General features: G+C 34.8%; 1 pseudogene; it reads right to left on the bottom strand.

Moving 5' to 3' along the window:
* Positions 1-6,810: 6,810 nt before the first annotated feature.
* On the bottom strand, positions 6,811-9,744 carry LOC114389842 (annotated as a pseudogene).
* Between the last annotated feature and the right edge of the window lie 15,462 nt (positions 9,745-25,206).

Here is a 25,206-nt window from a genome sequence, read left to right as displayed (position 1 = left end):
GTTTTGTGATTTGTCTTTTTCTAACTAAATTCACGTTTGATATTGTTATATTTGATCTATTACATTAACAACACGATATTCGTGCCTTGATGCTTCGAATGTGAAGTGCTAAAAAGGGTCATTTTATGTAGATGTTGACGGTAAGTTAAGAGATTTCCCATTACTAGATTTTGGCAGGATTAGACACACGTATAAGAATCGGTCCCTATTGAACTTGAGAACCTTAGATCAGAAAGCAATTAATCGTTGTGCATCAATCAATGATGCTATTCACACGTGATTTAATCCAATGGAAACATTAACTGGGATGGTTTCATCAAAGCAACAAATATCGCTCCTTGCCTCATAAATTTATCAAGTCAACATAAAAAAAACCAAGGTAAATAATCTTAATGGAAGCATACAAGGAAAAGCAATTATAACGCAACCCCTCTTAAGTGGGAAGATTTAGCCTAACATGGCCGTATAAAACAAATAAAGCTAATTCAATCATAAGAAATGGACAGAAAGGTTTGCGTAACGTCTTGAATCTCCTTGATCTTCCTCTTGAATATTGACTTCAAAGCATAATCTCTATGCAGCTTTATACCTTCAAGATTATTTTGGGGTTCCTGTTTACACCGCTATCTCTTTTTGTTCTCACACGGCGTGTCTAAAATATTAGAACCTACGGCAAAAAGGACTTGATGAAATATTAATTATTAATTTTTATATTAATCTACTAGTTTTTTTAGTTGCAAAAATAATTTACCAATGTTTTATAATCAAGTAGAGATAAAATATGTTTGAATTCCCTATAAAATTTAAGAATTATTAATTTTGTCCTAAAAGAAAATTTGTATTAATTTGGTCTTATGAAAATAAAATATATTTTGTTAGTTCTCAATGATAATTTCATTAGATAGTTCCTTGATATGACTAACGAACTTAATTACTTCTCTCTATCTTTTCAAGCATACTCGGAAGATTTCAGAAGCTACTATTGCTTAATCTTTCTCCTAATCTCATCATAAAATGCGAGAAAATCATTCACGAAGTGACAAAAAATTGTAATTTTTGAGTGTTTAGCTGTAAAAAATTATTTAATTTATTTTAGAGGATTTAAATTGTTACAAATTATTTAATTCATTTGTAATCAAATTACATGTGTAGGTTTGTTAATCACATCAAATTACGGTCTAACGGAGTTACCATCAAGAATTAGTAAAAATATGTTTATTTTTAAAAGAATCAAATTAAAAAAAAAATTATGACGACAAAATCAATGTTTTTCAAATTTTACAAGGACCTCACATATTTTATCCATCAAGAAATTATAGTGGATTACTATCATTAGATAAAAGGTTAAAATATGTTTCTAGTCTCTATAAATATGGAAAAGTTTAGAATCCATCCCTACAAAATTTTAGGTAAATTTTTAGTCATCCCAAAATTTAAATGTTTTATTTTTTGGCCCAAAATTAAACTTGAATTTTCCGAACCTACATAACAAATTTTTTTAATTTAAATTTTCAAAATATGAGTTAAAAATCATCACAAATTACAATAAATTTCTTAAAAAATCAAATCACACAAAATATCCCTTCCCACGCATAGGCGCATAGTAACCATACATTAAAAGTTCCTTACAAGTTCAACGACAAGGTTGAAACTTGGCAGCGGTGAGGGGCGGAAGAGCGCATTCGGTGCGGCGACGGTGAAGGTGCGGTGCTGAGAATGCCAGAAGAACCACGTCATGAGCTTCGGCGGCCATGCCGCCAACGACTGTTGCGAGTTCTTGGCGGCCAGAGAGGATGACACGCTGGAGACCGTCATCTGCGTTGCCTGCAACTACCATCGGAATTTCCACTGCAAGGAGATCGACGACGAGATTACCTCCATCCACCATCGAGTGCAGCCTCCCCCGCTGTCGATGCACTAGCACCACCACCACCAATTTTCCTCGTACTACCACCATCACGTCCCAAAGCACCCCGCCGCCACTAGCTACCTCCACCACCACTTCATACCTCCGATGTCGTAGCACAACCCGCTTGTCCTCTTAGCCATCGCCTCCGACGGCAGCCTAAGCCACGAAGAAGAGCTTGCATGGAGTAGCCAACGTGCTGTACAACCCACCACAAGTTACACATCTTTATTTTCGGAGAACGATAAACAAACAAAATTTTGCAGGACTAATAGAAATAGAAATCATTACTTGTTAATATTTGAGTGTTGCTAAGTGCACCCAACATTATTGCAGGTGCACCCAGCATTCTAACAAAATGACAAAATTGCCCCCTGCTTGTTTTTCCTCTTACGGATCACCTTGATCCGTAAGAGGAAAAACAATAATTTATTAATTATACATTTAAAGATATTTATTTTATAATATAATTTATACAGATATTTATTTTATTAATTATATTATATTTATAAATATTGATTTATTATAAATAATTAATTTTTTATTTTCATTTCTACTATCCCCCTTTTGTTTTTTGTGCTTCAGACTTGTGTTCTTCGTCTTAGTTTTTAGTTGTTGAGGTATAAACATTGGCAGGTATTTGGAATTGTTTATTCTTTGCTGCCACTGCTTCTCACTGTTATCGTTGGTAATGTCGTTGTTACATTAATTAATTTGTTATATATAGTAATCTATTTTTTTAGTTGAGATTCTTGTAATTGAAAACGATTATGCAATACATGAATTCAAACAGTACATTAACTTCAACATAGTTGAACGAAATTAAATTTGCATCAAATACTACAACTAACTCATGCTAATTTTGCGACAAGGACAACTCGTCTTCCATTTGCGGTACAGGTTTACTGAAAACAGCTAAAATTTCTATTGGCCCAATCTTTTTCCAGTAGTTAGACTCAATGAGCACCTTCATCACGTCCTCGTTGGTTTTGAGTTCAATTATTTCAAATTTTATAACTTTTTCTGAATACTCATGGTGACTTAGTTTTCGAAAAAACAATCGCCTTACCATTTATGTTTCATCAACACCATAAAGGGGAATCCCACGAGGCGCAACTTGCTTTATCAAATCCTTTAGTTCATCCATTGTGACACCCTCTACCCCACACATATATGTACTAATAATAAAAGAAATAATTAAAAAAATAAACTTAATTCAAGTTTTTAAAACATATTTAAATACAAGCCTTTCAAGAGGATAGCGGACTCACATTCACCTTTCTAACATCATCATAAAACTTTTCTAAATAAATAATAAATTCACTTCGGCTCAAACAAGGCCGTCTATAAAACCCTATACCCCAATGCCACATCCTATCAGAGCGTTGTGTCTCGACGTCCTTCAGCACATGGTTCCTTAAAGCAATCCACCTAGTCATCTGCTCCCCGAAACACAAAGTTCAAGATCATCACAGGATCCAAACACAAACAACACACGGGGAGTGAGTTATCACATTCCTAACTAATAGAGAAACAAGACAACTAGATACACATATCATATAAACCAAATAAAACTTAGTTACACGTAATTCACGTAATTCCACCACTTTGTCATTCAAAGTTCACTTTTTAATCATCAATCACATTACACAAGAATCACACGCTCTAATCAAGACATAATAACACATCGATTTCATAATAAACAATTAGCAAGAGCATGAGATAGTTATGCTAAGACTCAAGCCTATATGCAATGTGGTACCATGTCAGTGAAAAACCACCATGGGGCGCTTAGGAGTACATAACAAGACACACCAAACAATGGGTTTGTCAGGTCACTCTCACTAAGTAAGATCATAGGGAGACCAGTCAGGGTCACGATGTTTTGCGAGAATGCTCCAACCATATGGGATCAGCATAGGCTTAAAGGAGCACTCAAACCCGGTGACCCCCAAGGCCTACACTCCGAAGAGTCCGTCAGGGTCTCTCCCTCCTGATTCAGGTCCAACCCTAAAATCATTTTAGCACACAGACACTGCTCGTGAATTATACAATATCCATGACCTCACACTCGTGTGTTAAACATGTACAACATATTGCGTTACAATTTAACACTGGTTCCTAAATAGGAACCTACACTTTCTCTTTAACACTGCGCATTTACACTTTTCTCAAGATAACACTGGTCGGGTTATTGTACAATTCACAGCTTACAACACAAATAATGTCACATCAAGAGTTAATCACACACTTATTCACAACCAAAACTCATTCACAATTTCACATCTCATAATGTCACAATCCGCCATCACATGTTTTCACGTATCTCACAATTCAACACATATTCTACTTTACACTTTTACTCAATCTCAATAACAATATTATAATCTCAAGGCAACATATTATTCCATAATTCATCACATATTTCATTTATAAACACTGCTCATGAATTATACAATACCACGACCTCACACTCATGTTTCAAACATGTTTAACACAATTGCGCTACAATTTAACACTGGTTCCTAACTAGGGACCTACATTTTCTCTTTAACACTGCGCATAAACACTGGTCGGGTTATTGTATAATTCATAGCTCATGATATAATTAATGTAACATCAAGTGCTAACACATCCACTTATTCACAATCGAATATCATGTCCACACTTTAACATCTCATAACATCACATCAACCATCTCATAACATTCCCAATGATATTCATAAGGTACAACATACACATGTTCATGAAATTTAACCATAATATTCTCAAACACTTAATAATTTTTGGAATCATACTATAACACTCTACAATATTATTTACATAAATTATTAATATAAATAACTACCTCTATATCTATAAACTAGCATACATCATATTGAATCACAAATTTCAAAGTAACCTTTCAATGCACAAATTCTAAATAATTATATGAACACTTTGGTCAATTTCATTTATGATATTAATTTTTTAAAATTATATATAAAAACCTAAATAGCAAGAAAAAGAGAAAATACAAAATCAATATCTCTCTCTAAATTTCTCCTTACTTTATTTCATCAATTCATATTAATTAGAAAAAGTACTCGATTTATAGGGTTCACGCTCAACACAATAGCATATCAATTTCACAAAAATTGGCCTGTCAAACATATATAATTCACTGTAATAATTATAAGGATAAAATGAAAATTGCAAAAACACCCCAAAACCCATTCCAATTGATATCTCTAAGGATCCCTACACATGTTCTCCCTAATTCCCAATTGTGAATAACTCATCCCTTACCTCTGAACGGACTCACGTGTCTTCAGCCAGCAATAGTAACATCTCTAGCAGTTCCCTGAGATTCCTTCAGTTATTCCTCCGACTCCGATAGAATTCCCAAACGTCTGAGAGACGGAGAAGAGATTGAAACCTCCACTTGTACTGTCTTCATGCGATTCCTTTTTCTCCCTCCACGAATGCTATCTCAAATATCCCAATGGTGGAAGTGTGCACAATTGAATTTCGAACAACAAATCCAAATTTCATGAAAATCAAACGGTTAACGAAACCGGGATCGTAGCTTTACCGAGACAGTTTTGGGTTTCTGCGGGAAATTAAAATGCTACAATGCGAAGGGTTTTCCTCTAATCTCAGATATGATTTTGAAATTCCCAACGGTGAGAATATTCGAAATTGGATTGCGAACGTGGTACTCAAATGTCACGATGATCCAACGGTAAATGAGTCCGAGATCGTCATTTTCCTGAGACAGGTTCGGTGAGCTGCGGAAAAAAGAAAGGGTTTTGAGAGGAAAAGGGGAAAAACGAAAATGAGAGGCAAAAGAGGTTGAGGAGTCAGTCTGAAAAACCTAGCATGTTGCTATTTATAGCTAGGGGGATTTACGACCTATTATTTACTCTATTTATTTATTTTTATTATTTTTACTAAAAAACTTTTTAAATTTATTTATGAAAAAAATGGGATGTTACATCCGGTGGGAATGTCAAAGTTTTTGGGATTTTTTCCTGTGAACGAGTAACCAACAAACTCATTTTGGCGTGACATGTTCCACCTCCCATTGTAATATAGCAGGACATCATGAGTAGGGGTCATAGTAGTTTCAAGTAAGTTTAAAATACTGTCTGTGGTTCTAGCAATGCTACATAATAACTCAATCGGACCAACAAACAAAAATTCATGATTACACATTAACATTGTGTTAACATCAACATCATCTTTCAGTTGCATACATTGAAACCGAAATTGATTACCTGCATACGTGAAAGGCTGCTGGTAGTAAATTTCATCCAAAAATTGCTTGTCGGTTAGCTTAAGGGTATTGTGTATTCTGGTTTTTAATGTTTGAAAATCACACCCGTTAGGTACTCGAATGGGAACTGGAGTGTAAGCTTGAAAGGAAACACCACTGTCATTGTGAACAATGGATCCATTTGGAAAAATAAAACCTAATGTGGAGTTCACAACTGTCTGACTGCTTGTCTCTCCCAAGAATGCCATAGTTTTTTTGTAAGACTTGGGTTGATACTAAAACTTGTGCTTTCTTACAAGGTTAGGTTGTGCCATATATATAGATGGGTTTTAATATCAGTGCTGCATTTTTTAAAGATTGAAAATACGCATGCACATGCTTTTTGTATGTGTTGTCAACTACACGAATGACATGACATGCTTTAGCTTGCATCAGATCTGCATGTGTAGTCATGCTGTGCAGGGTCCTTTCACACGCTTTATGTTAATGCAGACAACAATTTATCATACATGATTTTCCACAATGTGTAGTCAAGTCAGACAACGATATATCATACATGCTTTTTTAGAATTAAGTATTAATTTTGTGGTGGATGTAACAAATAAATTGCATGTTCAAAACGATCAGGCATTTATAAATTACATGTTCAATCATCATTTATGTCAACATAGTCTCTCTTGAACATCACGAAGCTCTTGTAATGTTGCATTATGCTAATATATGGATTTGGCCACGACTTCGCCTGCGGATGACAATTGCTAGACCATAACAATGATACAAGCGGTAAGGGACAATGTTCTTTTAAATAAACATGTTGTGTATGCGAAAAAAATGTTAACTCAATCCTACAAAACTCATTGCATAATCATAAAAAAAACACTTCATATATACAATGTACCTCAACAAAATGATTGTCATACACATGACCGATACAAATTATACGATGCAATGAAGAATTTGTCAGCGGTTGACTTCTATGGGGAAAGAATGTCATGCTTCATTGTTTAGACAAGGATACAACGATTACGTTATACCTTGATGCAATGACATGTCCCATGTCCGTTATATCCATCCACTTATCCGTTGTCACCTGAATAAAACAAATATACACGTCAAACTTAATTTCAAACTAAAGTCTTAAAAATCAAATACATAAATTACATACCTTGGTTAACCCATCAACAAGTAGTGACATCCTTAATTCCTCAAATCTCTCCATGCCACCAAAGAGCTTGATATAGTCTTCTGAGAAATTGGCAAGTTCTTTAAGCAGATGGTTGCGGACCACCGACCAAGAGTCTTGACCCATACCTAATAAACCGGCAACCGACCGATATCCACATTTACCATCACCTTTGACATCAACAATCTTATCATTGAAGTCATGCATAAATGGTTGAAACTGGTCCAACATGGGCATCATCGTTCTTCGATTCGGTTGCTTAGAGGATGATGCAGTACGCCTCATTGACGAATTGCTATTTTGTTGTGATTCAAAGGCATCTACATACTCCCAGTAAGATGGATCGCGCTTTGTTGACCTTGGGTTCCTGCTCGTAGTTTTCTTCGGTGCCCCCTTTGTGTTAACCTTTGCTGGAGGAGGACACATCGAATTCTGATCAGGGTGTGCAATTTCCCAAAGTTTACTTCTTAGAGTAAAATTGCCACAAACATCAAGTTCTTCGAATTTTTGGTATATTGTTTCCATTACGTCCTTGATGCCCACCTCGGGCTTAGATAACCCTTGGTCTGAAAAACTGAGTCTCCTCCAGAACATATGGATTGAATCAAGTGGGATGCAACCACTAACATATTTGGATAGCTCACAAGCATAAGGAAGACCAAGCGTGGTTCTCACCATGCAACCACAACTTGAGGGATTCTTGCCAGCATAGTGAACACGCTCTAATTCAGCAGCAATTTGATTTAAAGCATACCTTGAAACCATCCCAAGCAGCCTCCTGTATAAGGTTTTTTGGAACACATGTCCAACGACATGTGTACTTGTTTCAAATGATGCTTTAATCTGTGTGTGCTGCAACGTAATCATGTTGTTCATGGCATCCCACACATTGCATAAGTCTCCAATGCTATTTTGTAATAGTCTTTTTAAAGACGAGTGAGCTGATTCAACCCTACATTTCAAATACACAAATAAAAATAAACATATACAATAATACAATTCCATAAATTTTTCAACGTTAATAGAAATAGTTGAACAGTTTCATACCTGTTTGTTGTTGTGTTTCCTAAGTGCATCACCTTATTAGTCCAGGCAGAAACAAATTTTTCCTTTTGTGGTATTATCCATGTTTCCTTGACATAGTCAACAAACATTGGCCAAGGTGCGCAAGCTATTTCGAACTTCTTCAGGCATTCATCAAACTGTTGTTCTGAAGGACAATGAGTTAGAGATCCCCAGCAATCCATGACATAATCCCAAGCATTTTTTTGCGCAATTAGTGATTTACATTTGGCCTTCACATTCTTGTTTATGTGAAAGATGCACAACAAATTTGTGCATTCAGGGAATACATCTTTCACTGCATTCATCAATGCTTGGTCTCTGTCAATGACAATAACTCCAGGGAGGGCATCACACTTTAAAAAAAGGCCTCGGAAGCGTTGTAAAGCCCATACCAAATTATTAACGCGTTCACCCTCCACATATGCAAAACCGGCAGAGAATGTCATCCCAGTCAGTGTCACCCCAACAAAATCGAGCAATGGGAGTCAATACCGGTTTGTTTTGTAGGTGTTATCTATCAAAAACACCAAATTACATACGTTGACTAACTTCACTGAATCAGGGTGACACCAAAAGATATCACGAACCACGTCTTCATCCTTTATTCTGTGCCAATAAATATATTGATCACTTTCAAGAAGCTTCATCAGATGTTGCATTTCAAGATCGCTTCCTCTTATGGAAGAACGAAATGCACTTCTTGCATTGCATATCTGTTTAATGGTCGTACAACTATTGACATTGTGTTCCTTAAGAGTTAACAGAATGTTTCTTGGCTTCACCATGGACTTTGTCATATCAACAATAAGTGTTTTTTCAGCTTTAGTCAATCGCCCCGCATATGGATGTCCAACTAATGACTTGGCCAATTCATGATTATGCACACCACAAATCAACTTCACCATCCAGCCTTCTCCTCCAACCACTGGCTTGCAACGAAGCTTGAAGGGACACCCACATTTCCTAGTCCCAGTGTCTCTTCTGATAAATTCTTTTTTCCTACACTTATACTCGCCACTCCTTTCACAGCCAATTAACACAAACGTACTCCTTCCTCTACTACCTGTGTTTGTGTCCGACCTTAAAATCATCGCCACAAATCCGTTTTCATGAGCCACGGATCGAGCCCACCACAAAACATCCTCTCGACACTCAAACACCTACAAAATCCACATAATTTAAGTTTTCTACCAATATTCATTTTATTAAATATGTGACAAACATTAACATTATAACCTGAGAAGTGTTGAACGCATCCGAACAATCAACATGTGGTTCATTCGCACCACATGATTCTGCATTTTCATAATCCATATCCACTCGTTCAGGCATTATTTCATACATCCACTCATCTTCGTCCATCTAACCAAATCAAACAAAAAATGGCCATAAAAAAAATAGTAATTTAAAAGAAAAAAGGAAAATAAATGCAAAAACAGATGCAAAAATGCAAAAATAGCAAATACCAAAAATAATACACTTACGGATCAACTTGATCCGGAAGGATGTTATTGATCAACTTGATCCGTAAGATACGGATCAAGTTGATCCGTAACATCCTTTCGGATCAAGTTGATCCGTAAGCCTTTTCCGGATCAACTTGATTCGGAAGAGTATTAAGAAGCTTCCGGATCAAGTTGATCCGGAAAAAGCTTACGGATCAACTTGATCCGGAATTCATCCGTACGTCCGCGACAGACAAACCACCATCTGCGTACCTCGTTTGCCGCCACTGACCACCGCAAAGCTCGATGCCAGTACCTTCACCTTCACCGCTGCGCTCAACGCTGCTACCCCCACGAACCAGAGGCAATGCCGCACGAAAAAGAGAAAACGAGAAGCACAACTTTTTGAAAATGGAGGTAAGAAGCTTTTCCGAAAAAAAAGTTGCATTTTTAAGGAAGAAAGGAGGTAGGGGCAATTTTGGCATTTAAAAGCTTTGTTGGGTGCACTAGCAAAAATGCTGGGTGCACCTAGCAACGCTCTTAATATTTTCTATTGCAATAATTTGATATAAATTATATGTTATGCTTTGACAATTCACTTCAAATTAATTTTAAAATACTCCCAATAGAGGTACCGAAAGCTTGATAATATAAAAAATAAATAAGAAAAAGAGAAATATAATATGAATCAGGAAAGGTGAGACAACATCCTAAATAGATTATATTATATTGTAGCAAAAATTAAAAATATTTTAAATTTTAAGAGAGCTTGATAATATAAAAATAAATAAGAAAAAGAAAAAATAGAAATCTTACTAATACTAACAGTCTCTCAATAAATATTCTACAAAAATTCTTGAAGATCTTCCTAAACATTTGGAAAGTCTTGCAAAAACACAATTTTTTTTAAAAATAAAGTACAAATTTTGGAAAACAAGATCACTAAGATTTTGGAACTTCTTAAGTCCAAAGATCGACAAATCCACTTTTCTTCAAATGATCTTGACAAAATAACTACATAACTTTCTAAATTATCTTTAGAAAAGAATACCAACCAATCTTCAAATAAATTTGTCTTGGAAAAATCCAGAAAATGAGGACAGTACCTTTTACAGGAACCTCACAAACACTTTTAGGACATAGCCCTATAACTGAGTTGATAAATCAATAACCCTAGAATCATGGATAAGTTGTTTAGGAGAACAAACTCTCAAACCAGTCAACTAGAACAAATAGTAGACATAGAGTCTAACATTGATATTGGGTCAAACTCTAGGATAGACTCACTAGATCCCAGACAACTATACAACTTAAACTGGCTAAATTCAGACAAAGCCAATTTATACAGATATAGGAGAATAGATGATTTTCATCTTCCTGATGGAAGACATTAGATTATTAGATTAATTTTTGAACAAAAAAGGCGAAAACTCCTTAGTACAAATAAAAGATATGTACACTTAGGACTAATCGCCATAGGTGTCAGATCTCTAACAAGATCTTTTGTAGGAGCCAAAGCTTTTGTAGTACTCTTGATGAGAATCCTAAAACTACCTAAATACAGGGACCTATGACTAGGAGTAGGACCAAACAGTCAGTGGATACCTTCCAACAAATGGTAACAGGCATACTTAGCAAGGCCCAAGTGGAGAAGGATGTAGGCCCAAGTGGATAAAGACGAAGGTCCAAGTGGAGAAGGACGAAGGCCCAGAGGCAGAGGCACTACCAAGAATATTAATTTTTGCTGAAGGCCCAGATTAATTTGAAGGCTCATGCCAAATATGTTCTATTTTTTTATTTCTAATTATTTTCGTTGTAATTTTGGCCCAAACTGTTTTGAAGGCCCATGTCTATTTTTATCTTTTTGTTCATATACACTATATGTATTGGTTTTTGTTTTCAATAAAGGGAACTTTTGGCATTTGATAAAATTTGGTGAGAGCTTCTCTTTGGGTTCCTTGTTGAACCAATCTCAGACTTATCAAGATAATTCTTGTGGCGTCTACCCTGACTTATCTTCCCTCTTTGGAAGTGGCGTCATCCATAACTCCGTGGCATGTATCAAGCGATCCACTCCTAGTCAGGATCACATCATCTGGTATCATAGCTTCGGCTCTTGATACAGGTTCTATCCTATCTAAATATTTCTTTTTGTAATCTTTCCAGGTTCATGTTTTTGTCCTTGTTCTGTTATTTGCGTTCTGGTTGCGTTCTTGTTTACATCTTGTTTCGTTCTTGTTTACGTCTTGTTGCATTCTTGTTTTGTTCTTGTTCTGTTATTTGCGTTCTTGCTCTTGTTTCTTGTGTCTTTCACACTTTGTGTCAAAAAAAAAGTTGCAGAAATTTTGAAAAATAAAAAAGAAAAGAATAAAAAAAAGAAAAAAAGTGGGTGTTTGATCTTTGAACACGAAATTGAGGCAGTTAGAGGCGTTTTTTTGCAAGAAAATCGTGGACCAAATCCCCTTATCTAGATTCTCCTCTGAATTCTGAGCGTTTTGATATATAGTGGGCCTCAAACGGACAATTGTAGCAAAAGTTGTGACCATTTGAAGTTTACTTGTCATCTTTGTTAATTTTGTTCTCTTCTTCTCTGTGATTAAGTAGCTTCTTTGTTTCTTCTATTTGTTATCCAAATCCGATCTGTTATCCAAATCAAATCTGTTATCTAAATCAAATCAAATCTAATCTGTTATCCAAATCAAATCTAAATCCAAATCAAGTCTAATCTGTTATCCAATTCAAATCAAATCTCATTTGTTATCCAAATCAAATCCAATCTAATCTGTCATCCAAATTAAGTCTAATCTGTTATCCAAATCAAACCTGTTACTCAGTCTGTGATAATTAAACTGTCTTTCCTGTTATATACCTTTTGTGTGTCTAATTTGATCCATCTAGGAACTTTAGAGGGATTGAGTGGTAAAAGGCAAGAGTGAAAACATCACACAAAAGCCTATATTGAGAGCATCAAACACGAGTGAACTACCATCAAAGAGAGAAACATGTAAGTAGAGTATGGTGAGGTCCTGAAACCTTTTTTTTAAATTACTGCAAAAAGATTTTTTTTTCTCTATTTATTATGGCAAGAGTTGGTGATGGTGGTGGTGATTATCATCAGCTGGACGGATCTCAGCGTTTGTTATTGAATGTAATGACAACACAAATGCAACAATTGCTAAACCGTAACAATGAAGAGATCTACAAACGAATAGAAGGACTAGAGCACCAAATGAACCCAAATGTTGGGAGACCTTATGGTGGGAACAGAAGGGTGGTCCATAATGGACCAAACTGAATAGAGGGGCAGGACAGAATTGAGGGAGTAAAACTCAATGTACCCCCTTTCAAAGGCAGGAGTGACCCAGACGCCTACCTTGACTGGGAGATAAAGATTCAGCATGCATTCTCCTGCAATGATTATCCTGAAGAACAGAAGGTGAAGTTAGTAGCAGCTACATTCTCAGACTAAGCTCTTGTTTGGTGGAAGAAAAATCAAAGAGAGATGAAGAGAGAGGAAGGGCGGGAGATAGATACATGGACTGAGATGAGAAAGGTTATGCGAAAGAGGTATGTTCCAACCAACTACAGTAGAACCATGTGACAAAAACTCCAGAGGTTGTCTTAGGGAAGTTTGACTGTGGAAGAGGACTACAAGGAGATGGAGATGGCACTAGTGAGGGCCAACATTGAAGAGGACACCAAAACAGTGCGTGATGGCTTCACCAACAAGATTTCTTTCCAGCACCATGACCATAAAATTATTCTTAAGCCTCTTTCCCCTCGAGAAGTGTGTGATGAGCAAATCAGAAAGAGAGAAAAGAAAGAACAAGAGAAAGAAAATAGTGAGGCACCATACAGGAATAGGAAAAAGAAGAGTGATACACATGAGAGAGAGTGATAATTCTAATGAGTTAACTATTTATGTTTCTCCTAGTGTTCAACCCTTATTGCAGGAATTTAAAGATGTTTTTCCCAAGGAGATTCCTCATGGACTTCCACCTTCAAGAAACATAGAACATTAAGTTGATCTCCTTCTAGAAGCTTCATTGCCTAACAGGCCAGCTTACAAAAGCAAGCCCCAAGAGACTCAGCATAAGGATGCATAGGCCAAAGTTGAGTATGTGAAAAGATTGTATGACCATGTGAAGGTGCAAATTGCAAAGAAGAATGAAAGCTATGTCAGGAAAGCCAACAAGAACAGGAAGGAAGTGGTACTTGAACCCGGTGATGATCCTGGACATTTGAGGGCAAATGTTTTCCAAGAAGGAGGGAAAGATGAGAATCCTAAAATTACCCAAATACAGGGACTTATGACTAGGAGTAGGACCAAACAGTCAGTGGATACCCTCCAACAAATTGTAACAGGCATACTTAGCAAGGCCCTAGTGGAAAAGGATGAAGGCCCAAGTGGAGTGGAGAAGGACGAAGGCCCAAAGGCAAAGGCACTACCAAGAATATTAATTTTTACTGAAGACCCAAATTAATTTGAAGGCCTATGTCAAATATGTTCTATTTTTTTATTTCTAATTATTTTCGTTGTAATTTTGGCCCAAACTGTTTTGAAGGCCCATGTCTATTTTTATCTTTTTGTTCAGATACACTATATGTATTGGTTTTTGTTTTCAATAAAGGGAACTTTTGGCATTTGATAAAATTTGGTGAGAGCTTCTCTCTGGGTTCCTTGTTGAACTAATCTCAGACTTATCAAGGTAATCCTTGTGGCGTCTACCCTGACTTATCTTCCCTTTTTGGAAGTGGCGTCATCCAGAATTCCGTAGCCTGTATCAAGCGATCCACTCCTAGTCAGGATCACACCAATAAAGGGAACTTTTGGCATTTGATAAAATTTGGTGAGAGCTTCTCTCTGGGTTCCTTGTTGAACTAATCTCATACTTATCAAGGTAATCCTTGTGGCGTCTACCCTGACTTATCTTCCCTTTTTGGAAGTGGCGTCATCCAGAATTCCGTAGCCTGTATCAAGCGATCCACTCCTAGTCAGGATCACACCAACTCTTCGATCAAAGATTTATGGATAATAATTCTCAAGCCATAATAGGGATGAAAGAAATAGATTTAAATCAATTAGTCTCCCTAATATACATCGCTCCTAATTATACAATGAATCTTAGTGATTTTATACAAAACATAAATTTAGAAGTCCAAACCATAGGTTTTGGAAGAAACTTTGTAGGGCATAACTTACATTTAGACATTACCTTTATAGGTAGAATAAGTGACCAAATATCCCCTAGATATAGGATAAATACCAATCCAGTGGTGACAACATTGTCATCTAATGGAATCCAATTCCTTCCACCTGAAGTTTTTGATTCCTCCAAGAATCAGAATAACCAATGGCAAACACATATTGATGTTGGATCCTCTAGGAGTGTTATAACCACCCCTTGTGCAATCATAATAATAAACAGAAGAAATAGTCTCTCAGTAAGGTTTACTGATTAAGAAGACGTACAAACCCCTCCAGGAGAGGAGATAGAACCCTTTAGGATTTCTATGATGAATTTATGGCATTGTTCATATTTTGAGTCATAAATCCCCTATGATGAACCCAAACAAATTGAAAATTCTTTTTCAGGAAAAACTTTTCTTTCCCAAAACTTCTTAAAGTAGTTAAAAAGTGGGAAGAAGCTAAGAAGTGCCAACCACAAGGTTTCATCAAGAATGAAACAGATTCTGAAGACATTGACGAAGATGAGGACTTTATTTTTAGACAAAAAATGTTTTCAACAATAAATAAAGAAAATTCAGATATCGATGGTACTGAAAATTTAATTGAGAAGATTGATCTACAAGATTCTTATGAAAAAGAAATCAACTTGAAAAACACATTAGAAATTACTTCCAAGATTGATGAAACAAAATCATTAGTTTCTTTTCCTGAATCTTACAAAAGCCTCATGGCTGATACTTCCAGTACTAGTTCAAATTTTATCCCACAATTTGACTATAGTATGGAAGATTACCAAATGGGGTTCCTCCCCCGCGAAAAATTTGTTACTCTTGCAGATTTATCTTTAGGAGATAATATAAAGTCAAAAGGGAAAACATTTCCCATTGTACCAGTGTTTAATATGTCTTCTCTCCTATTAAACATAGGGAGTATTGACCCTCAATTACTTACAAATTATATAGAACAATGGACTTCTGCTGTTATAAGAGACTATAGGGTAAACCATGAGAATCATGTTACGAATTTTATAATTCCTAATTAATTAATATGGGCTATATATTATATTATAACATTTATATTAGTTATTTACATTTAGATGGGTTCAATATAAAGTGATCTAATTCAATGAACCCATTAGACTGCCAACAGAAAATTGATATGGGCTTAATGAGTGGAAACCAGTTTGGCCCATTAGGGGATAATGAGAATCCTAATAGGTTAAAACCTAAGGCATGGTTATTGTCCCCAATACACCAAATCAAGAAACAATTTCTCTTCTCCCCATTTGAAGAGAAAACGAAGGTCCCATAAGGAAGAATGTGATTTGGTTGAGGAAGGTCATCAAACCAATTGTTCGTGACCGCTTTAAGATTCTGCTGCGTGTTGATCAAACTCTATTGATCCAGGTATTCCTTAAAACCTCTTGATAATTTGACGTAATGTGTTTTGGTTCTCATTTGGTATTTTATAAGGTTTGTTAAAAATTCCAACAAGTGGTATTAGAGCCACCATTGCTGTTAGATTATTGGGATTTAATGTTTTTGATATGTATTATATCTGGATCATTTTAGTTATATGAACCATAATTTTATTTTGGGGTGAAACTATTTTGATCAATAAAATTGTAAAACCCATACATTTCTGTGTTATGGTCGTAAAGTTTTCCTTTTTTTTAAAATGAATAAAAGGCCTCTGCATTTGATTTACGGGTTTGTACATAGTTTTTGTTTGTGTCGCGTGTTCTTACATATTATTCTATTTGGGATAAAGTTTCTACATATCCGGCGTTGGTTTTCTTGAACAATATATATTTCGTGAGCAAGAAAGTTTTTTTTGTTTTATACATACAAGGTTTTCGAAAACTCTTCTACGTATCCGGCGTTGGTATTTTGTACGTGGCACAATTTCATATATATATATATATATATATATTTGTTTATATGAATCAATAATAAGTAAATGGTCTTTTGTCTTATATGAATAATTTATTATTTTTTTCCAATTATTTTTCCTTCATGAATCAGTGATAGGCTGATAGTTTATGATATTCTTGTGGTAAGTATAAATTTGTGATAGTATCGTGGTATGTTCGTTTCAGATGCATAATTAGTTTACCATGATGTTGTTTTCAAATATTTACTACTATCATAATTAGGTGTAAATTTAACCATTACGGATCCTTTCCATTTATTTGCGTGTCTGGTAATTTTAATTAAATTGATTGAACCATTATGTTGCCAAAGTAAGCTCTATTGTGTAAATTGATTTAATTAAATTGCATGGATGTTAGTATGAAATTATTTATACAAATTGTGCTCAGTCCAAAGGAAGACACAATTTGGCCAAATAATAATACACCTGCGATGATAAATATGTGACAATTATAAAGTTTTTTTTTTCATGAGAATAATAGTCGGTCCAAAGAAAGGATATTATTTGAAAAAATTAATTGTCAATATTTGATCATTGTGTTGAGAGTACCAATTACAAATTAATTTTTTTGTCCAAAGACTAGAATTAATTTTGTGCTGGGTATCTTGTGATGGATCTGTTATGAGAAATATTTGCATGTCTTATTATATATACTATATATGCAACCAAGTCAAAATTCATTGACATTAAGTTTCTAGTTGTGAAGGAAAAAAGTTCAGAATAGGCATATTTCCATTGAACATATAGGGACTGATTCCATGCTAGCTAGCCCATTTACTAAAGGTTTGGTACCTAGAGTTTTTCATGAGCACACTGCTCATATGGGTGTAGTTCCTAACAATACCTTAGTTTAGTGGGAGTCCCATTTATGTTTTATATCTTATGTTTTTAAGATATTTGTATTGTTTGGATTTTCTGCAAAAATAAAGTTGATGTTTATCATTCTATTCCGAGCTTATTTTGTGTGCGATATTTGTATTGCACTTTGGATTGATCTCTATAAAGAATAAAGTTTGGACTAGTTAGAAATAAACATGATTAAGATCACATTGTATGTAATTTCCATGCCACTTATCCATATTTGATCTATGTCATCGAGTATGAGTAACAGTGATGATCATTGTGGCTTAGTCACGCTGAATTGTGATGAAAACTATAGTGGTTTCCTGTTGCTATATGAGATGGACTAGATTGTACAAAATGAGTCTAAAAGTAAATAACATACATTGCATGCCTAAAGAATTTTGTAATATAAATGTCTAAGGTTAATATGAAGCCCAAGTGGGAGATTATTAGGAATTTTATAATTCCTAATTAATTAATATGAGCTACATATTATATTATAACATTTATATTAGTTATTTACATTTAGATGGGTTCAATATAAAGTGATCTAATTCAATGAGCCCATTAGATTGCCAACAGAAAATTGATATGGGCTTAATGAGCGGAAACCAATTTGGCCCATTAGGCAATAATGAGAATCCTAATAGGTTAAAAACTTAAGGCATGGTTATGGTCCCTAATACACCAAATCAAGAAACAATTTCTCCTCTCCCCATCTGAAGAGAAAATGAAGGTCCCATAAGGAAGAAGGTCATTAAACCAATTGTTCGTGACCGTTGTAAGATTCCGCTGCGTGTTGATCAAGTTCTATGGATCCAACTATTCCTTAAAACCTCTTGATAATCTGGCGTAATGTGTTTTGGTGCTCATTTGGTATTTTATTTGGTATTTTATACGGTTTGTTAAAAATTCCAACACATGTAGCTACTAGACAAGACATGATAGCTAGAGCCGAAACATATTTGGGTGATATAACTAGAGCATGCTGGGAATCTTTTAAGCAAGCTTTCCCAGAACAAATCAAAACAAATTTAGTTGACCTTGGTTCAAACATCTACAATTTTTGTAGTTTAATACAAAGAATCTTTACAACCTAATTTGTAAATGACGGAAATACCATTAGACAAAAGATTTACTTAGGTAACCTAGAAAGACTCTCTATAAGTTACTTTGGTAAAATAAAAGAATTTACCCAAGACTACCTAATGCATGCCTCTATAGCAGGAGGATTTACTGATAGATCTTTGGGAGAAAAATTATTCCGAAAACTCCCTAGTAATTTAGGACAAAAAAATCAGAGACAGTTGGAGTGACAACCAAATTGACCTAGTTATGAATAAGTTGACTGTTAGAATCCAACACATAATGAAAGTAATGGAAGATACATTTACCAACATAGCCATTAACAAACAGATAAAAATGGCTGATTCAGAAATTTGTAAACAGATTTACACTCCATAACAATACCACAAAGAGATCAAAAGAAAAAGACCTCAGTACAGACCCCCTAGTAGAAACCCCCCTAGAAAGAAAAACACAACTCGTAGGTATTCAATTAGAGCCTCTAATTCTAGAAAACCTACTCTCAATAAAGACAAACATGTTAGAAAGATCAAGGATACTAAAACCTATACAAAGCAACTAGAATGTTATGATTACCATCAACCAGGACATTATTCCAAAGACTATCCTAACAAGACCAATTTGTTTACTAAAGAAGTAGAATTGATAAAAAGCTATAGGATGAACCTCATTCTCATAGACGAAACAGTTTCTACTGACTCAAATATATTCCATAGTTAGTTTGGTCTGACTATAATTCTTAGGAAGAAGAAGTTAATAAAGACTATAAAATCATCAATGAATTCACTAGAAATGAGTATACTAACCTCTATCCAGTAGATGATAAATATAACCATTATGGAGAAATCCTTGATGATTTGGGATACAACCTTATGTTCAAAACTAATTTAAATGACTATGAACATGAAATACAATTCTATACAGGACCTGATCATAAAGAATGTTATTTTTGCAAAAGATATCCTCATAAAACATTAAGAGTTCATTGTAGCTTATGTTATAAGAATTTTTGCAAAATTTGCTTACAAACAATTTTGAAAATTGATTTTCCTGATTTTGAAAAGGAAAATGATTCTGGAAATAAAGTTGTAAACAACAAGATTTCTACTTTGGAAACCAGATTAAACCAAATTGAAAAAACGGTAGATTTTCTCTATGAAAATTTTGAGGAAAATAGAACCTCTACTTCAATTTCTACTGAAGAAGAAATAAGTGGCCTTATGGCATTACAAAATAAAGATTGTATCCCCATAATTTGCAATAAAAAGAATAATAAAAGCCTACATATTTTGGTTAAATTAGATTTTCCCAAGATAAATAATTTTAATCAGACTGAAGTAGTCTTACAAGCTTTAGTAGACACTGATTGTTCCTTTACTTCCATATGCAAAAGTGTTGTACCTCAACATAATTGCTTTAGAAGTAATATAATAACCAAGACTAGAACTATGTAAGGAGACATAATAACCAATGATACAAAAATCAGAAATTTCACTATACAATTATCTACAAATTGTGACATTTTTGGCAAAAAGATTTTTATAAATAAGACAAACATAATAGATTCGCAACTTGCTAAATAACAAATGATCCTAGGACTTGATTTTATCACACATGATAATAGATCAATTACTATTGCAAAAGATAATTTATTAATCTCTACAAACTCACAAATATCACCAATAATAAATGAACTCACATTAGAGTTATGAACAAAGCGCGGTGATACCCCTACCAACCCTACACCTACCCTCAATTCCCAATGTCCTTGTGACATACCTGGAAGTTGTAAGATAAAAGAATCACAAAATATTGTAGTATGATTTATCTATAGTAGAATTTGATTACAATTTTGTTAAGATCAACAAAACCATTACCTTTGACAATATACAACAGATTATAGATGGTCTAAATAGAACAAGTATAATAAGAGAAAACCCCACTAAATATTGGGAAAAAGATCATGTTATATGTAAATTAGACATTATAAACCTAGACCTGATTATTAAAACCAAAGATATTCAATATGGGAATTTTGAACAAGAAAAGTGTAAAACTCTTATAAAAGCCCTCTTAGATTTAAAGGTTATAGAACCCAGTACTAGTCCTCACAGAAGTCCGGCCTTTATTGTTAATAAGCACTTAGAACAAAAAAGAGGAAAGACTAGGATGGTCTATAATTATAAAAGGCTTAATGCTAACACTCACATAGATGGTTATACTATTCCTTCCAATGATGTGTTAATAAATAGAATACAGAAGGTCAAATGGTTTTCAAAATTTGATTTAAAATTAGGATTACATCAAGTAAAAATGCATCCTGACTCAATAAAGTGGACTGCTTTTTCTTGTTCAGAAGGATTATTTGAATGGAAGGTAATGCCTTTTGGATTAAAAAATATGCTGCAAATTTTCCAAATAAAAATGGATAATATTTTTGGAAATTATAAAAAATTCACATGTACATATATTGATGATGTGCTTGTTTTTTTAAAAAACAAAGGAAGAACATTATTTACACTTGAAACAAGTTCTCCATTTATTTGAAAAGTTTGGATTGATTATTTCAAATTCAAAAATGGAAATTTGTAAGGCCCATATTTCATTCTTAGTAACAGAAATAGGGAATGGAAAAATAAGACTTTAGCCTCATATTTCCCAAAAAATTCTTGCTTTTCCAGACAAAATGGAAGATATAAAAACTCTAAGAGCTTTTCCTAGGTTACTTAATTATGCAAGAAATTTTATTAAAAACTTGGGGAAATATACATCTCCCCTTTATAATAAAACTTCTTTAAGTGGACAAAGGAAATTTAATATAGAAGATATAAAACTGATCCAAAAAATAAAAGAAATGGTCAACGATTTACCTTATTTATCACTTTCTTTAGATTCTGAGTATCTAGTCATAGAATGTGATGGTTGCGAACTAGGATGGGGAGCCATCCTAAAGAAAAACAAAAATAAATATGAAAAAATTCATGATGAAGAAATTTGTAGGTATGCCTCAGGAAAATATCATGCGAAACCACATGTATATTCTACTTCTACAGATTATGAGGTCAATGTTGTGATAAACGCTTTAGAAACATTTAAACTCTTTCTGATCAATAAAAGTGAAATCACCATAAGAACTGATTGTGAAGCAATAGTAGCTTATGGTAGTCAACAGATAAATACTGATAAAAAAAAACCTCACAAAAGATGGTTTTTATTCCAAGAATATGTTTATGATAATGGAATAACAATAATTTTTGAACATATAAAAGGTGTTAAGAATGTTGTTGCTGATATTCTTTCTCGTTTTGCAGGTATTCGACAAAATGAAAGCCTCCAAGGTTTCTTATCAAAATATAAAACATAAAATGAAGTTTGGTAATCAAGAATTACCGGTACTTACAAATGAGTTTCACTACCCTGGTAGGGAAGCTGCCAATGATAATTTTAATTGTCTTATTGACAACATTTGGAATATTCCAAAGCATACAAACAACAATGAAGAATTTGTTTGTTCTTTTAAAAAGGAAATAATTTGTGCTTTATACAATTTCTGCATAGCAGATAATCAACAAGTTCATTTCCTTACAAAACCCTCTCCTTCCGAGAAAGGATATACAACTTTTGTCCTGTTATCAGGTCCCCATAAAGGTGTTTATACCAACTTCAAAGACCTTTGTTTACCAAAGGAGGGTATTCAAAGCCAATTTACAAATGATTTTATTCAAAAGAAGAAGCAGAAAAAGCCCTTAAATTAAATACTACCAATATAAATAAAATAAAAGAAGCCCTCGAACCTGAGCCCACAACTGTAGTCATAAATGTTGACCAAACCAAAACTACTCCCAAAACTTACAAAGACTCTATCGGCCCAAATGTTCCTGGACCAACAAACCATTTGAACCTTGATAATTTCAAGAAAATCCAAAGATTATTGTTCAAGGTTCACACCAGCCAAACCCATATTCCTGGTCTTTACATAAGTGTCCATGCCTACTTCAACTAGAAATTTGTGTGTACTAATAAAACTCCATTTTGTGAGGATAAATTTAATTGTCCTTGTAAAATAAAATTCCTTTTCAGAAAATTCAGATTAGACCTAGACCAATTCAAATCCTTCGAATTCAAAGACTTAGCAATTACCACAAAAAGTCTTCTCGATTATGGCTGTCTAGAATCAACTTTAATCCCCCTCTCTGACAGATTTGAAGGGTTTAATCCCTCTATAAATGAAGCCATAAACCTTATACAAGCTGAAATGATAGACTATATCTCCATCAAAATTGTAACCTGCTCGAGTAATTTTTCCTCACAAAATTATCCCACTCATGTAATGAAACTAGTGGCAGATGACCATGTCGCAACCTACCCTTTGGCGGGAGGATGACACGAGACTCACGGGTGCGTCTTCCAAGGAAGGAAAACGCGCGTATTCGCCACCAACGTTTATTCGAAGAAAATGTTAGAAAAACCAAAAAGGGTCTGCGTATTTTGAAAATGAGGGTTCGGGAAGGTATTAGCACCCCACACGCCCGCCACAAGGGACGACTGCCTTTAATCAAATGTGCGAAATCATGACTTCAATCTTTATTTTATTTTCCCTTTTTTATGTTTTTATCTTTTCGGGGTCGACAAGAGCGGGGCTCTTGCTTCTATGTATCCTCAATTGCGATGAGGAACTCAATCCTACGTAGTTCTTTCAAAGCAAGAACATTATGCGGAGTGTTGATTTTAGACTTTTAAACAGTTCGTTTTAACCAATAAAAGTAAAAAGAACGTTAAGGGGTTGGACCTTTGAATGGATTCAAACAATTTTCTTGTGGACAAAAGCTTGATTATGAGTTGATTTTAGCTTTGGTTTCGCTTGATTATTTTCCAACTCATTAAAAGAGGACTTACGAAGCAAATGATCGGTTGAAACTTACGTTTTTCAATGACTAACCGAGGTTACAACACGAACGATCGGTTGAAATTCATTTTAACAATGATTAAACAAGATTACAACACAAACGATCGTTTGAAATTCATTTTAACAATGATTTAAACGAGATTACGACACAATTAATCGGTCGAAACTCGCTTTAAACAAAGAAAAAGATCACTGATGGTAGAAGAATGTAGATGAAGATATGTAAAGCAAGAATGGACCCCTAAGGGTGCATAGAATGAATTTAAAGCTTCAAAAATAGAAACTAATCAGTCAAAGAACAAAGAACTATGAAGAACGATGAAGAACGATCATGGAAACATTACGGAAGCATTATGGAAGTGCCTCGGCCTTGATTTTTCTTCTTTTTTCTCCTTCTTCTTACTAATTTCTCTCAAATCCTCTTGATTTCATATGCTGGACCCTTCCTTCAACCCCTCTCACTCCTATTTATAGGAAATGAGGGGTAGAGGTTGCACAGCAGCTCGCCCAGGTGAGCTGCATGCTTCCTCCTGAAGTAACTTGCTTGCCCAGGTGAGCTGGTTACTTCATCCCTATGCTTTCTAGTGGGCCCAGGGGCTGAAAAATGTCCCAAAAGTGACCATTTTTCCTTTCTTTTGAATATTTTGCACATTTCCTTCCGAAACGTCACAAAACCCTACGGATTGCACGGAGCTCAATTCAGCTGGCAAGAATCCAAATGTTTGCAAACGATCGTACCGGACGAAATTAGGGTATGATAGTTGCCCCTCTTTACTTATCTTTTATTGGAGATAAAAAGGGAAGTAAAGATAAAGACACTAATTTCGTTCGAGCGATCTCACCATCCGACCGACCACTAGCGAAAGCCCAATCAACGAAACCTGTCAAAAGAAAGGGCATAAGAGGCATCAGGTATATCAACACAATACCTTGAAGTCTTGCAAAGTAAGGGAGACATCGAGGTCTCGACGAAAGACTCTAATAGCCTTTGAAAAGATAAAGAGCGGAAGACATGATTGTCTCCGCATGCCAATGGACTTGATTGTCTCTAGAGGGAAAAAGAGACTGTAATAGTCTTGAAAACAACAAAAGTGGATGACCATGATTGTCTCCGCATGCCAACGGACTTGATTGTCTCTGGAAGGCAAAGGACACTGTAATAGTCTTGAAAAAAAACAAAAGTAGATGACCATGATTGTCTCCGCATGCCAACGAACTTGATTGTCTCTGGACGGCAAAGAAGACTTTAATAGTCTTGATAGAAAGACATTGAAGTCTTCAAAAAGGGGAAGATGACCATAATTTGTCTCTATGTGCCAACGAACTTGATTGTCTCTGGAAGGAAAAGAAGACTTTAATAGTCTTGATCAAAAGACATTGAAGTCTTTGGA

This window comes from Glycine soja, chromosome 16, assembly GCF_004193775.1.
Source record: "Glycine soja cultivar W05 chromosome 16, ASM419377v2, whole genome shotgun sequence".
In the NCBI taxonomy this organism is placed as follows: Eukaryota; Viridiplantae; Streptophyta; class Magnoliopsida; order Fabales; family Fabaceae; genus Glycine; species Glycine soja.
Note: the sequence above shows the minus strand (reverse complement) of the source record. Positions and strands in the feature narration are given on the sequence as shown.